Genomic DNA, 13,975 nt, shown 5'->3' on the forward strand with positions numbered 1-13,975 from the left:
TAGATATAATCTTATTCAAAGTCTTGGATTTGGTAAAATGTATCCAACTAAACTTGACAGTATTGATATCCAAACTGAAGTTTCTTCACGATGTGGTTTTAAAATGGTTAATTTAACAATACAAAGTGATATCAGCAGTAAAATAACAAACATTTGAACGAAAAATACAACTTCTGACCGTGGCAACGTTGTTTGATTACAAAATTTCCATGAAGATTTGCTGCTACTTTCTTTTTCAAAAAAACTTTCTTCTACAACAGCGTTAACTTGATCAAATGTTACTCCCTCCATCTTGCGACAAAATAAATTTTCTTAAAAAATGTATTGAGAAAAAAGTCACTCTATATAAAACAATTCATAGCAATTGAACTCAGTTAGAAAGTTTTTCATATGAACCATAAAGCACTCCGGAAGTTGCTCAGTTTTGTCATAATAAACAGTTTTGTGTACTCTTACTTCATTCACCAAGTGCTGAATCTCTTTTGGCAGTGAAAGATCGTTCTTGTCAATTTCTTCACCAACAGGGTGTTTCGACATCAGTAAGAGTCTCGGAGGACAGACTCTGGGTTGAGTTTTTGACATTCTGCTTTCTCCACTGAAGAAAAGGTTCAATATAATATACTAAATGAGTAAATGAGCGAATTTCGTCCTCAGTCAGCAAGAATTTAACTTTTCTCTGTAAAAATTGGTTTCCGGTTTTTATTGTTTCGTCTTTGGAAATTGAAAGACTCAGATTCCCGTCCCCCGTAATCAAGGCGCAAAATGTTGAACTCGGTGACAAGGGTGCTTCCACCTTCGTCAATTCCTCTCTCATTTGTTAACCAGTGGAAATAAAATATGGCTTTTTCTTTTGCACAATGTTGAAATTGTTTTTGCCCTTTGAATGATTTTGACAGTTTTGTGTAAAATAGTTCAAAGATATCGAAGGACACGCGAGTGAATTCAGATCAATGATAGAACACTCAAGCAAATATGACAAAAATTTTACTTTTTCCTCTCCCTTAGCGTAGAATATTGCACCCGGAATCCTCAAGCGAACGCTTTGAATTATTTGTGTAAGATAAATATAAGGACAGTTTCCTGTATCCCACTCAATACCGTGCAAATTTCTAGTCAACCAACCAAAAGATTGCTTTTATTGAGTTGTTAACTCCCTATAACTTGTTGGAGGTAAAAATGACACGCAGTCAAGATAGTCGTCGGTGCAAACACCAAGTTCTTTAACAATAAATTTTTCTTTTCTGTGACGAAACCCTTCAACGTCTAACACAACTGTTTTGCTACTCAGCATTCCAATAAATGAAAAATTGACGGATGAAAAACCTTTATATATAAGCAAAACAATATTCCTAACAAATTTCCACTAAAACAGTTGCTGGTTTTCCACGAAAGCATATAAGAGTAGCCAGGTCCTTGGTTATATATTTCGTATATGAAACCACCTGCGTCGTGTAAAATAGCGTGCAAACGTAAAAATTTTGAGATTTTCAAGTATTTATCTACTGAACAATTATCTATGCCAATAATACCACCGTAGGGCCTCAATTTTAGCGCTATATCAAAATCAAACCCTTCAATTTCACTAAAATACGCACTTGTAGCCAGAAAATAATTTAACTTTACACTGTTGTTTGGGTATAGTGATAAAACCGATAAATAATATTTGTGAATCTTGTTCAAACAATTTCTGAATACAATTGGTTTTTCAAGACGCATACCTTCTTTTCGCTAGCCTGGCTGCGCAACAAAATGATTGAGAATATAAGAATACGGATTATTGACCATTGAGTCGCGAAAACAATTCAATAACAACAGACAAAATGGGATTTGATTTATTAAGCACATACTTAACCTTGATCATATAAAAGCAAATTCCTTTGAAACTGTTTTGAGATAAGAAAGCAGTAAAAGAGTTTTCCTAGCATATGCTGGTCTTAGTGTGTATGTATCCTCATAAATAATTTACACAATACGCTTGTAACCACACAAACACACACACACACACACAAAATGCATACAAAAATGTTAACGTTATACTTTTGATTACCATTGTTAGGAAAGCATTAAGTACGTTCGAGTGCTATGCAGACACCAAAGGTAGCGTAAAAGCAGTGAGGTCAAGTTTGGTTCCAAAACATAATAAACCCGCGAGTGTAACAAAACACTATTGCGAGAACACATGTTAAGTCCCAGACATTAACAAACCTTAAAGCCTTTTATATTTTTTGATCTACATGGCATTCCTCAGATCAACGCTGTTTGGTATTTGAACAACATAGTGCTTTCATTAATTGCTCTAGATAAGAAAGTAATAAAATTGGGTGTGTACAGGTAGCACGAAAAGATTGGAAACGATAAAACGAATAGTATACTAAGGTTCACTTAAAATACAAGGATTTGAGTGTAATGAACTTATGTGTAATAGCTACTTGAGTGACCTTTTACAACAAAAACGGAAGGAACTGAGTGAACACGCCTTAGTTTAGAATTATAACTGAACTCTTCATTTCCTTATTTTCGCTTCAACTTTCATTTGCTCAATTCCAGACTTTATTTAGCAGAACTGTTCCTGGATTTTGACAACAGATTCCTATTGCTCTATTCGATTACCAAATTCTGCTATAATCAAAGAAATAATTCTAATGTCTCCTCTAGCCATCATTCTAAAGGCGGAGTCGCGCCTGACAGCCGAACAATTGCTTATGAGACTTACAGAAAACAGACTGCTATCATTGTACAGCAGGACTATCAGTTAGATGAGTGGGTTACAGTAAATCACATGCCTATTGTATTTTTTTATTATTATTCAGTCATTTCGATTTGAGAAAGGCCTTATGAAAAGAGCTCAATACTTGCTGGATTTTGTAACTTCTTATGTCAGAGAGTTTGTATTCAACCCAGGCACATTGGACGATGGAGGACGAACGTTTTTTTACAATTATGACGTGAAAGAAATCCCGCTGTATGAAAATCAAGAGAGCTACTGGAGAGATCTTGAACTGGTTGAAAGCATTTGGAAAATGAAACCAGATATTGAGAGCCCAGAAACTTTTAGCGAACCACCAACACCTTCCATGGTTCATGATACATTTGTCTGTACACCTGAAAACAAAACTGAAAACAAACCAGATGATATTTCGAGCAGTGGAAGCTTTGCGACTCCACCTGTGAGCAAGTGTTTTGCACCAAAGAAATGAAGAATCGATCTCAATTATGATAACTAAATCAAACTTGTTCCTTTGTTGATATTGTTTATTGAGTGTGTGACATTCTTTTGTGAAGCTGACTTTATAAATTTTGGACATTTTTTAATTGAATTCTCAGATCATTTAGCTTATTTCAAGTATCAGATTTTAGCAAAAAAAAGCACTTCATATTATTCGTTGAAAAAGTCACTATTATCGAGAAAAGAAAATTTTTCAGTCACAACTTTGTTTCCGTTGTGGACAAGAAATACACTCCTAATCCTAATGGTATCAACACGCTGTTAGAAGAATTTAAAAAATGCGGCTTGCTTTGAATTGAATCGCAAAGAAAATGCAATACCAATAAAAACTATTTAAGACCAATTTTCCTCACTTTGGCTTTACATGGTCGATTGCACAGATACGCTAAAAATAGAACTCAAACTCAAACTCAGCCCAGTTGCCACACCCAAGTTTTGTCGACCATGTAGTGAAGTCATACATGAACACTTCAAAGAAGTCTTCATAGATACATAAATGTGTTAATCACCGGCAAAATTGCCCAAATCATGCCTTTTTTGTTCTTAATCTCTCACACTTTTTTTATCCACAATTTCAGCTCAAATGATTGAAATGACCTTGCACACTGAATACTGTACAATTGGAGATCAGCTATTTTAGCTGACCGTTCTCCTAGAACATTTGGTTCGCAAAATAGTGATTGCTTTAAATAAAAACATAAAAAAATAACAAAAAAAGTTAAATAAGGAGCACCCAGTTAATCAGTATTATTTATTTCGCCAAGTCGTTAAAATGACAAAATTTCAATGCGAATTGCTTTTCAGCTAAAAAACATTACTTTATTATACATTCTACGGCCATGAAACATCAATTCTTTCACTTTTTGGTCAAAAAATGCCGAAAAATAACAAAAATTTATCAAAAAGTAACATGCAAACAACACCCAATAACTCATTATTAATTGTTCGAGCAAATTTTCACATTATAAAACTTTGTTGCCCACTCACTTATAGCTAGCATAGAAAATTTTATTCTACATTGTTACCTCAAAAATTAAAAATTTCTGCACATTTTTGGCCTTTTTTCATCAAAAATTACAAAAAATGTAGTAACAAGTTATCACTAAATAATATTTAATATAAACCCGATTCCTTGACAATATTTCTCGCGCCATTTTTTAGCAGTTTTTTAATTGTATAAAATGCTTATTGGCTGCGAAAAACATTTTTTTTTAACTTTTTACTACCAAAAAACAGCAATGTTTGCACTTTTTTTCAAAATTTTGTCTATTTTTGACGCAAAATGGCTTTAAAAATACACCTTAAGCGCTCCATTCAAACTATTTTCAACCCGTAATTTCACCAAAATTCAATTGACCCCCACATCAAGCATTTCCCGACACTGTAATAAAGCGATAAAATCACTTTTTTAACCAATTTCCAGACAAATTTTAAACCCCAATTTCTTCAATTTTTCAGTCAATTTTCACGATATTTTGTCGCCCATTCATTCCCTTGCGCTGTTTTCAGTTCGAAACTGTAATTGAAACTTCTCTCCAGGCTTGAAATTCAACAAACTTCCAATTTCAATACTTCGCACTTTTTTCCAAAAATTTTACAAGTTCCACCACTCTCACAACACCAATTTTACAAAAAAATTACAAATCTTTGTCAACCACGAAAAACAAAATTTTCGCAAAATTTTCGAAAAATTTTCGAAAAATTTTACAAGTTTCACTCATTCACCCCACCAAATTATTTTTCCAAAAATTTTACAAGTTCCACCACTCTCACAACACCAATTTTACAAAAAAATTACAAATCTTTGCCAACCTCGAGAAACAAAAATTTCGAGAAATTTTACAAGTTTTCGAAAAGGATACCTAAAAAAGGCCATGCCTGTATTGTAACGGGGGGGGACCTGTCCCCCCCCCCCCCCGTTACAAACCAGGCATTTTCACTACTACTGAACAGTTCAAAAAAAAAACAAAATATATTTGGCCAACAAAAAACTTTTTTCCAATAGAGAAACCGGAGTCTACAACCATGGAGCAACTTAAATGTACCCGTTAAAGCAGAAGCTAGTGTGTTTTGAGACAACATTCATTATTAGTTTTCAGTTTTTGCATGTTTACACTCTAAAAACCAGATGACTGAGGTTTTAATAGCCGTACAATTACCATTTGCTTTTGATAACTCAACTAGCGACGAACTTAAAACTTGCATTCCTCGCCATCTTCCGAAATGTGAAAAATGAGGGTTTGTACTTTCATCATATGAATTGCGTTTTTTTAATAGTTTGTCAAAAAATAGTTACGTAAAGCTGTGTCGACGTAATACTATGCCGACACTTAAGAATGCAGAAGCTCAAACTGATTTCAAAAGTGCCAGCCAATACCAATCATTTATCAATTAAATGCTAGCTAAAAGTATTATCAAAGCAGCCAAGACAAGTTTATCAGTAGTTGGGTTGTGATAAGTTCATATCAAATCCAACTGGCTGAGGCATGACCAATGTCCGCAATTATCATAGTTGGCATTAATATTATCTTTCTCTAATTATCCTGTCCTTATAAATAAAAATCTATGATCTCACCACACCACTTCCTCGCGAGTGGTTCAGAATCTTTGTGTTAATTTCACTTTAACTAATCTGGCTGGTTTAGATTTTTTTTGGGTGAAAAGTTGAATACATTTTGTACAATCTTATATCCGGTTTGTATGTCGGAATAGTTGTTCGTCACCATAAAAAATTAGAGGTTTTAATTCTTTCCATCCCAATCTATTTAAGCTTTCTATCATTTCATCGCAAAGTAGCAGTCAGTCAAAGTAGCACACGCATGTTTAACCTTAATAGAGACAATAATTTGATCCCAAGTTTGGTTGAGATAGTTTTAATCAAGTCCCAAGGGCCGTGGAAACATGTATTCTGTAGTGAAAAACATATTTCTAGCATTGAAAAAGTCAATTTCAGATGTTTTGTTTCCATGTTTTTTGGTAACTGACAGTTAGCAATGTGGGACATAAAGTCAAGTTTTTTGCGGCAAATCATCTTAACTTCCGTATTTAGCCATCTGGAAGTTGCATCCGCAACATGCTCCACGGGGGCAACAGGAATAAGAGGGTAAAATACGAATAAATCCACCAAATAAATATTGTTTCCAATTCCAGTTAGAATCCATAATTAAATTAAATTGTATAAAACCAATTAAATTGTATAAAACTATATGCAACCCCCATTGCCTAAAACCGGAGCACAAAAAATATCAACAAAAAAGCTAATCAGCGAAAACACGGGCGAGACCAGACACGGGGCAGACGAAGGTGCCGTAAGCCGTTTTCACTTTAACTACTCTGTTGTTACCATCTCGTCCAGGGAACACTTCTTCTACTCTTCCCAGAGGCCAAATACCACGTGGGGTGAAGTCTTTCAGGATCCACACCACATCGTTGACTTTGAGTGAATTCCCGTCGTTTTCGGTCCATTTTGGTCGCTTTATCAAGATCGGTAGGTATTCCCGGACCAGTCTCCTCCAGATGTGGTTGAGGAATTGTGGATCATTCTTCCAGGACTTCATGTTAGCTGGCTTGGTTGACGGAAAGATACCAGGGGAAGAGAGTTGTAAGGACGCTGAAGTAGAACATGGTTTGGCGTCAAAGGTTCTTCGTTTTCCATGGCGTCCGACACGTTTGTAAGTGGTCGGGAGTTCATCATAGCTTCTGCTTCAATCATGATTGTGTGGAAAACGTCAAAAGTAAATTTTCTTGACCCTAGAATGATCAGGAGCGTCCGCTTGACACTCTGGATCAGCCGCACCCAATCGCGGCCAAAATGAGGGCCATAAGGAGGGTTGAAGTGCAACTTGGTGTTCTGTGCTGCGAGTGCTTCGTGAATTTTGTCCTTGTCGAGATCATTCAGACACCTTTTGAGTTCTTCTTTGGCACCAACAAAAGTCTTACCGTTGTCACTGTACAAATCAGCGGGCTGACATCTTCGCGAAGTGAAGCGGCGGTAGGCGTTCAGAAAAGTGTCTGTATTCAAATCTGGACAGATTTCCAAGTGAACAGCTCGCGTTACCAGACAAGTAAAGATGAGGCCGTAGTGTTTCTGAAGCTTATCTTTTTCTTCCTCAATGTAAAATGGGCCGAAAAAGTCTAATCCGCAGTTGGCAAATGTAAATTGTTTGTTTTCAGTCGGGAAGCGGCAATCAGGTAGCGGTGCCATAAAAGTCTTAATGCTTTGCAGTTCGAAACGTCGACAAAGGAAGCGTTTGTATCTTATGCTCTGCAGTGTTCGGCGGAGACCAATTACGTAGTACCTTTGCTGTACAAAAGCTTTAGTGGCTTCTTCTGTTCCCTGATGCACACAGATGCGATGGGCATGTTCGAGGTATAAACGACAAATGTGATCTTTTGCATGAAGTATTATTGGCCGCTTGGCCAACTCGAGTTCACTGGGAGCAAAAATTAGCCTTCCACAGACGCGTCATATACCGTTCTTATCAAGCATTGGGTTTAACGACCTGTGTTTGAATTTCGGGTCCAGTTTACGGCTACCATTTAGCAACTCGATGACGGTTGGGAAGCTATTGACTTGCGACATTTGTATCAAGTAAGATTTTGATAATTCAATATCTTCAACAGTGTATTGATGGTGATTGTCACGCTGTTTCTTTGCTCTGTAGATCAGATTGAAAACAGTAGCTATCGTTAGCAAAATCTTTGTCCATGTTGAAAACTGTTTAGGGTCGAGTACTGGTGTCTTGGTTCTTAAGGCAGATCGTGTTGTTGCAGCACAAATCGGCATTTGCTTTGTAGGTCTACAAATGACATCATTTGTGGAGAGAAAACCTGGTGGCTTAAACCATTTTGCTTCAATTTCCTTGGGTTCTAAACCACGAGTACCATGATCAGCTGGGTTTAGGTTTGTCGCAATATGATTCCAATTGTCAGGTTTGCTTTTTAGTTTTATTTCTGCAATGCGATTAGCAACAAAAACTGGTTGCTTCTTGGAAGAACCAATCCAGTCAAGGACAACTTGACTATCCGTCCAATAAAAAACATTGCTGATTTCAACAGAGAGTTCATGTCTAACAAAATTCAGGAGTCGAACACCTATGACAGATGCCTCTAGTTCCAACTTTGGAACGCTCAACTGTTTTACGGGCGCTACTTTGCATTTCCCGATCACGAATGCAGTTTGTACTTCGTTGCTGGTCTTATTCAAGCTCCTGAGGTAGACAACAGCACACGTTGCCACAATCGATGCATCAACGAAAACATGCAACTGGTTCTCTGTCTCCGGTAGATTCTCTGTTGTCATCTGTCGTAGAATTTCAAGTTGAGGCATAGATTGATAACTGTTAAGGAACTTTTGTAAGGGATGTAGAAGTTCAATTGGGAGTGGCTCGTCCCATTTTCTACCTAACTTCCAAAGTAGCTGAAGAAGAATTTCGAACTTTATTGTCATTGGGCCAAGAAACCCAATTGGGTCAAAATCGATGACACCACACTGAAAAGTTTCCGTTGAGTGTATTGTTCAGCTTCTTTAGGGAATTCTCCGAGGGACTTCATGAAAAATGTATCTGTTTCAATGTTCCATTTTTGTCCGAGGACTCTTGTTTCACTCTTGGGATCCTCGAGGTCTTCTGGAGTAATACACTGAAGAGCCTGTTGATGATTTGACAGGAATTTTGTGAGGCGGAAACCACCGGCTCTCAGGCAGTTCTTTACTTCAAATGCAGTCGCGTTGGCATTTTCAGGAGAGTCGAAGGACTGGATGTAGTCATCCACATAAAAATAAGACTTTATAGCGCTCTGTGCCCTTGGATATGTCTCGACGTTGTCCTCTTCGCATCTTTTTATGACAAAAATTGCACAAGATGGTGAGCAAGTTGCACCGAAAATCAATCTGGTGAATTGAAACTGTCGCACGTCCTTGTCAGTAGACCATAAGAAACGTAGTGCAGATTGATCTTCATTTCGGATGCCGATTTGCATGAACTTTCCTTCAATGTCTGCCAATATAGCAATAGGTTTTTCACGAAATCTGACCAAAATTCATATTAGGCTGTTTAAGAGATCTGGTCCTGTTGGAAGATTGGAATTTAGTGACTCGCCTTTGAATTTTGACGCTGCATTGGCGACACGCCGCACTTTGTTTGGTTTGTTTGCACTTTGAACAGGGTGATGCGGCAAGTACCATATTTTCTCAGGGTGTGGGTCTGTCATTTCCACTGGCTTGACGTAATTTTTCTCGAGATCTGTGACAAGAGTCTGTTGGTACATATCACTTAGTTTTGGATCATTATTAAGTCGTTTGTTCAAACTGTTTAGTTGATTGAGGGCAGAAAATTAGTTATTTTGAAGATTGGCAGGTACTTTCCATGGAAGACTTATTTCATACCTTTCGCCTGTGTGGTTGATAGTACTCTCAAGTATTGGAATGGCAGACTTTTCATCTTCAGTGATAGTATTATCTTCTTTTCTGGTACCATCGTTCTCTATTGACCAAAATTCTTGTATCAAATTGTCCAAGGGTTGTTCTGGACTTTTCCGACAGACATGGTATACAAATACATTCGATTTGTTAGAAGATTTTGAAGAGCGGTTTCCTAGTGTGTTCAGGTACTCTCCTGCAAGTGTCCATCTAAGCTTTGTCTTTACTCCAAAGGGGCGGATTTCGGTGCCTTGAATACTTCAGTAGGATGCGTAAAGGCAAAAGCATTGACACCAAGGAGTGCTCCAATCTTACCTTCGGCAACGTCTGGGAAAAATATGTGTCGAGGTTCATTGAATGCACTGCAAACATAGTTTAGCTCAGTGACATTGGCCGCATTAACGTTTAATGTAGGGGTGCTGTATGCTCTGGATATTTGGAACTTTTCATCAAATGATTGAAAGGGCAAACTGCATTTGGTTGCTTCATTTTTGATAGGGGCATTTCGTAATCAACGCTTAGATATTGAACAGTAGTTGATGACTGATATTCGCGTGGGAGTTCCAGGTAGTCAGAAACAGCACCTAATAAAAACGTAAACTGACTGCCGGGGTCAATGAGAGCATACGTGTCGAATACTTTATCTTCTTTGATAAAGGATACTGGCAGCAGCTGTAACTGCTCAAACCAATGTTTCGGTGTACTGGATATTTGGTTGACATTGAAAATTTGGCTGGTAGAAGGTCCATTCAAATTCGCACGTTTCGATGACTGTTGATTATCATTATCTCCAAAATTTTTTCCGTACCTGAGATTGCTTTTGGGTTTGAATTGTGTTATTTTATTCTTTGCGTTTGTGAGTTGTTGTCGTCTTTTGATGACAAATTTTGTTGACCTGAGGTTTTAGTTTGCTGTTGGACGTTGCTGGTAGTAAAATCGGCATGTGTTCTGCTGAATTGTGTAGCTGGATTATGTAGTGTTGTATGGTGAAAAACATTACACACCTGACAACGCTTCGAGGAGGGACAAGTGTCTCTGCGATGTTGATTACTTAAGCAATTTGTACACAAGCTATTTTTCTGGATAGTTTGAAATCGACCTACAGGGGAAAATTTATGGTAGTCTGAACAAGTTGCAACAAAATGCGGTTTGTGACATTGAACACAATTTGTGTGCTTGTTTGCAAACTGTTGCTCATTTTTCGAGCCGTTGTGATTAACCTTTTGTTGATCTAAATCGTTCCTTTGAGACTGTCCTGAAGTTGTTTGCTTAAACCGTTCTTGAACCGATTGTTGTGCTGTCACAGCAGGATGATTACCGTTTTTGTTGTGAGTGAAGGTACTGGTTCTATTTTCCTGGTTTACTTTGTCATAAACCCTTGCTTGAACATCAAGCCATTTTTGAAACTCAACAAGGGTAGTTGTTGTAACATTACATGTCAGGGTGTATTCAGTCCATTTAAGAAGCAAGTTGTGGGGAATTTTTTCCTTCGCTTTCCTCAACAAAGTAGACGATTGAAGGTCGGCTTGAAAACCTAGGTTCTGAAAAGCCTGGACAAGTCTCTTTAGAAATGAAGAGAATGCTATGAAGGATTGCTTATTGTAAGAACTATTACATTTCCAGCTCTCTATTTGGTTGATAAAAGCGTTGACAACAACTGAAGGGTCGCCAAAGCGGCTCATTATCTCGTTGAGGGCTGTATTATAATAGGATGAATCACAAGAGTAAGCAAGTATCAGACCCTTTGCCTTACCCGACACTGAATTCTGTAGGTAGGTTATTCTGTGTGTGTCAGTAATTGAAATTTTATTGTGAACCATTGAGAAAAAATTATTTATCCACTCGTGATAGTGCATGGGGTTACCATTAAAATTTTGCTATTTTAATGGCGGCAATTTGATCGAGCATTTTAGGTCGACGGATGTTGGCTGAAGTTCACTATTGGTCATTGAGGGGACAAATTGTCCAGCTGTAGCAAACACTGGAGCCTGATGCAGCCTTACGCTTGAAGTTGGCAAGATGTTAGTTGGATAAAGATTAGGTAGAGGGGGAGGTCGCAAGTGCGAAATTTCGCCGTTTGAATGACTTTGATTTACAACGGGTTCAGCTGCCATGTTCTTGATGGGTAAATGATATGATAAATAAGCGTTTGTGTTGTTCTGACCAATATCCACCATACTGGTTTGAGCAGCCGTATTGAAGCTATGGACTGGTTTGTTCGCTTCTTAAGTGGTTGTGGAATGCGTTGTAAGAAGTTGTAGATCGCTCTGCACTGACTGGATGTTTGCTTGCGCTGGGGTAGTAGATGGGTAAACAGGGGGCCTTTGAACTGCTAAACCCTGAATTGGGAAGCAGTTTGTCAAGGTTGTTTTTTTTACAGGATCATTGGACCGATGTTGAAAGAACTGACACGTTGCACAAAACTGTTTTCAGGCTTTTGAGGTTTGAGTTGAACATCTTGTTCTTTTGAAAAACAATAGCTCTGGACGTCCGAAATTACGTTTGCAGCTGTTGTTGAATATAGATTGTTTGTGAAACAATAATGCATAGGCTGAAGGTAGTTTTGTTTAGATGAGTGAGGGTTTTGATCTATTGTCAAGTATTCAGGTCCATGATTAAGAGGCTTGTCAATAATTGCTTTGCCAAGGAATGGGTTTCCACTTTCATCTTGAAGGGTTGGACAAGGTACGTTGACGTTTCGGAAGCCTCTCTGACTTTCAGGGGTCAAAGATAAACTGAAACGGTTACTAAACTGCTTCTGTTTGGATTGAGAACCGCTGAATTCTAAATCCTTTGCCGTTAGAAAATTGGGTTCTTGGTTCAACTGATGATCCAAGTCTGACATGTTGAGAGGCGGCAAAATTAAGGTTTCTTGCTGATGATTAGCATTGGGTTGTTCTAGGGTGTTTAATGCCATTGGATGAAAATAACTAGCATGATGTGTTGAGTTGGAGCCAACAAACTGGTTTCTGTTCTGTTGATGGAAATTTTGTTGTTAATTTATCAAATGGCTAATAAGAAAATCCTGGATTTGCTGGTTGTTCAGGAACAGTGATGGTTTGACTGGTCTTGGAGGAATGGGGCGGTGGATTAATGAAGACTGTTGTGTCGTTCGGTTGTGAACTGGCTGCTTGCTCGACAAATGTTTCTTCAGTGATAACATTACGTGTTGGTGTTGATCGTTCTGAATCCAGTCGTCGGCTGCTTGGGCGAGAGGGAATTGTGACGTCATCGCGAAATCTTGTTGAGGACTGGCTTAATAGACCGTCATCGTCCAATGTGTCAACTTCCAGTTCGGATTGCTGCAGTCTGATTGTTAAGGCTTTCTGTCTGTCGAGAATCGAAGTTGCTGCACTCTGATGAGGCTTCGCCCTCAACACTGCTTCTGTCTTCTTGTCCAATTCTGTTTGCAGCGTTTTGGCTCTGTTTATCAGTAGATTTAATGATCGGAAGCTCTTTCTATCGTCTATTGCCTTCTGTAACAAATCAAGCTGGGTTTTCAAAGAACTTTTCGATGATTTAAACATGTTTACTGCAAACTGACAGTCGTCGTTGTTCCTTTGTGACATCTTTGATCTCTGTTGTTGTTGTTGTTATGCTTGTCTTTCAGGTTAAAATGAAAACGGCTAAAAACCGGAGCGACGAACTTTTGATGTCAAAATCTAATTTGGCTAATCAGCCAAAAAAATTTCCTATAAAAGTTCAGCGACGCAAATTTTTTCAAAAACAAGAATCCTAAGGTTGTGATGATGCTAATGATAGTAGATTTTATTTGCTAAAAAAAGAAAAAAAACTCGTTCGAACGTCTATCAACTTTTTTTAACAGGACCAAATAACTGCTGCGAATAGATTTTTTTTTTGTTTTCAAATAGTTTTTTTTTCGGACATTGAGTGTAAACTTTAGTTTGTGCTTTCTCCCTGAATGTAAGCAAGAAACCTGTTTCGAACTTTTTCTGTAACTCTTATTGATTCCAGACTCCGAATATAATATATTCGAAAAGAAACTTTTGAGAAAATTTCAAAATCTTACTCAAAAATGAGACTGTTTGATTTACAATTTAGGTTTTTTTCTGTGCAGTCCGAAAATCGAAACCGTTTTTCTTTTCTTTTTTTTCCGAAAGGCCTTTTTAACTTCTCTTTTTTTCTGAGGCTGACTAATATATCTACTAAGTATCAACTTTCGGCAATTGCATGGTAAGTCAGAGGGCTAGTTTGACAACTTGGTTTGCTTTTCAAGGCGATGTGTAGTAGAAAAATAAACTATTTTTCTGAATTTTTTCTGATTTCAAAAAAGTTTTCTTGGCAATTCGCGTTATTGAGATCACAATTCG

General features: G+C 37.7%; 1 protein-coding gene across 4 annotated transcripts in view; it reads right to left on the reverse strand.

The window, feature by feature from the left end:
• The window catches only part of LOC142344030 (transient receptor potential cation channel subfamily V member 6-like), a 64,082-nt gene that overhangs the window by 19,985 nt on the left and 30,122 nt on the right, over positions 1 to 13,975 (reverse strand). The window lies entirely within an intron of this gene.

Source organism: Convolutriloba macropyga, chromosome 8, assembly GCF_964194025.1.
Source record: "Convolutriloba macropyga chromosome 8, txConMacr16.3, whole genome shotgun sequence".
Lineage (NCBI taxonomy): Eukaryota > Metazoa > Xenacoelomorpha > Acoela > Convolutidae > Convolutriloba > Convolutriloba macropyga.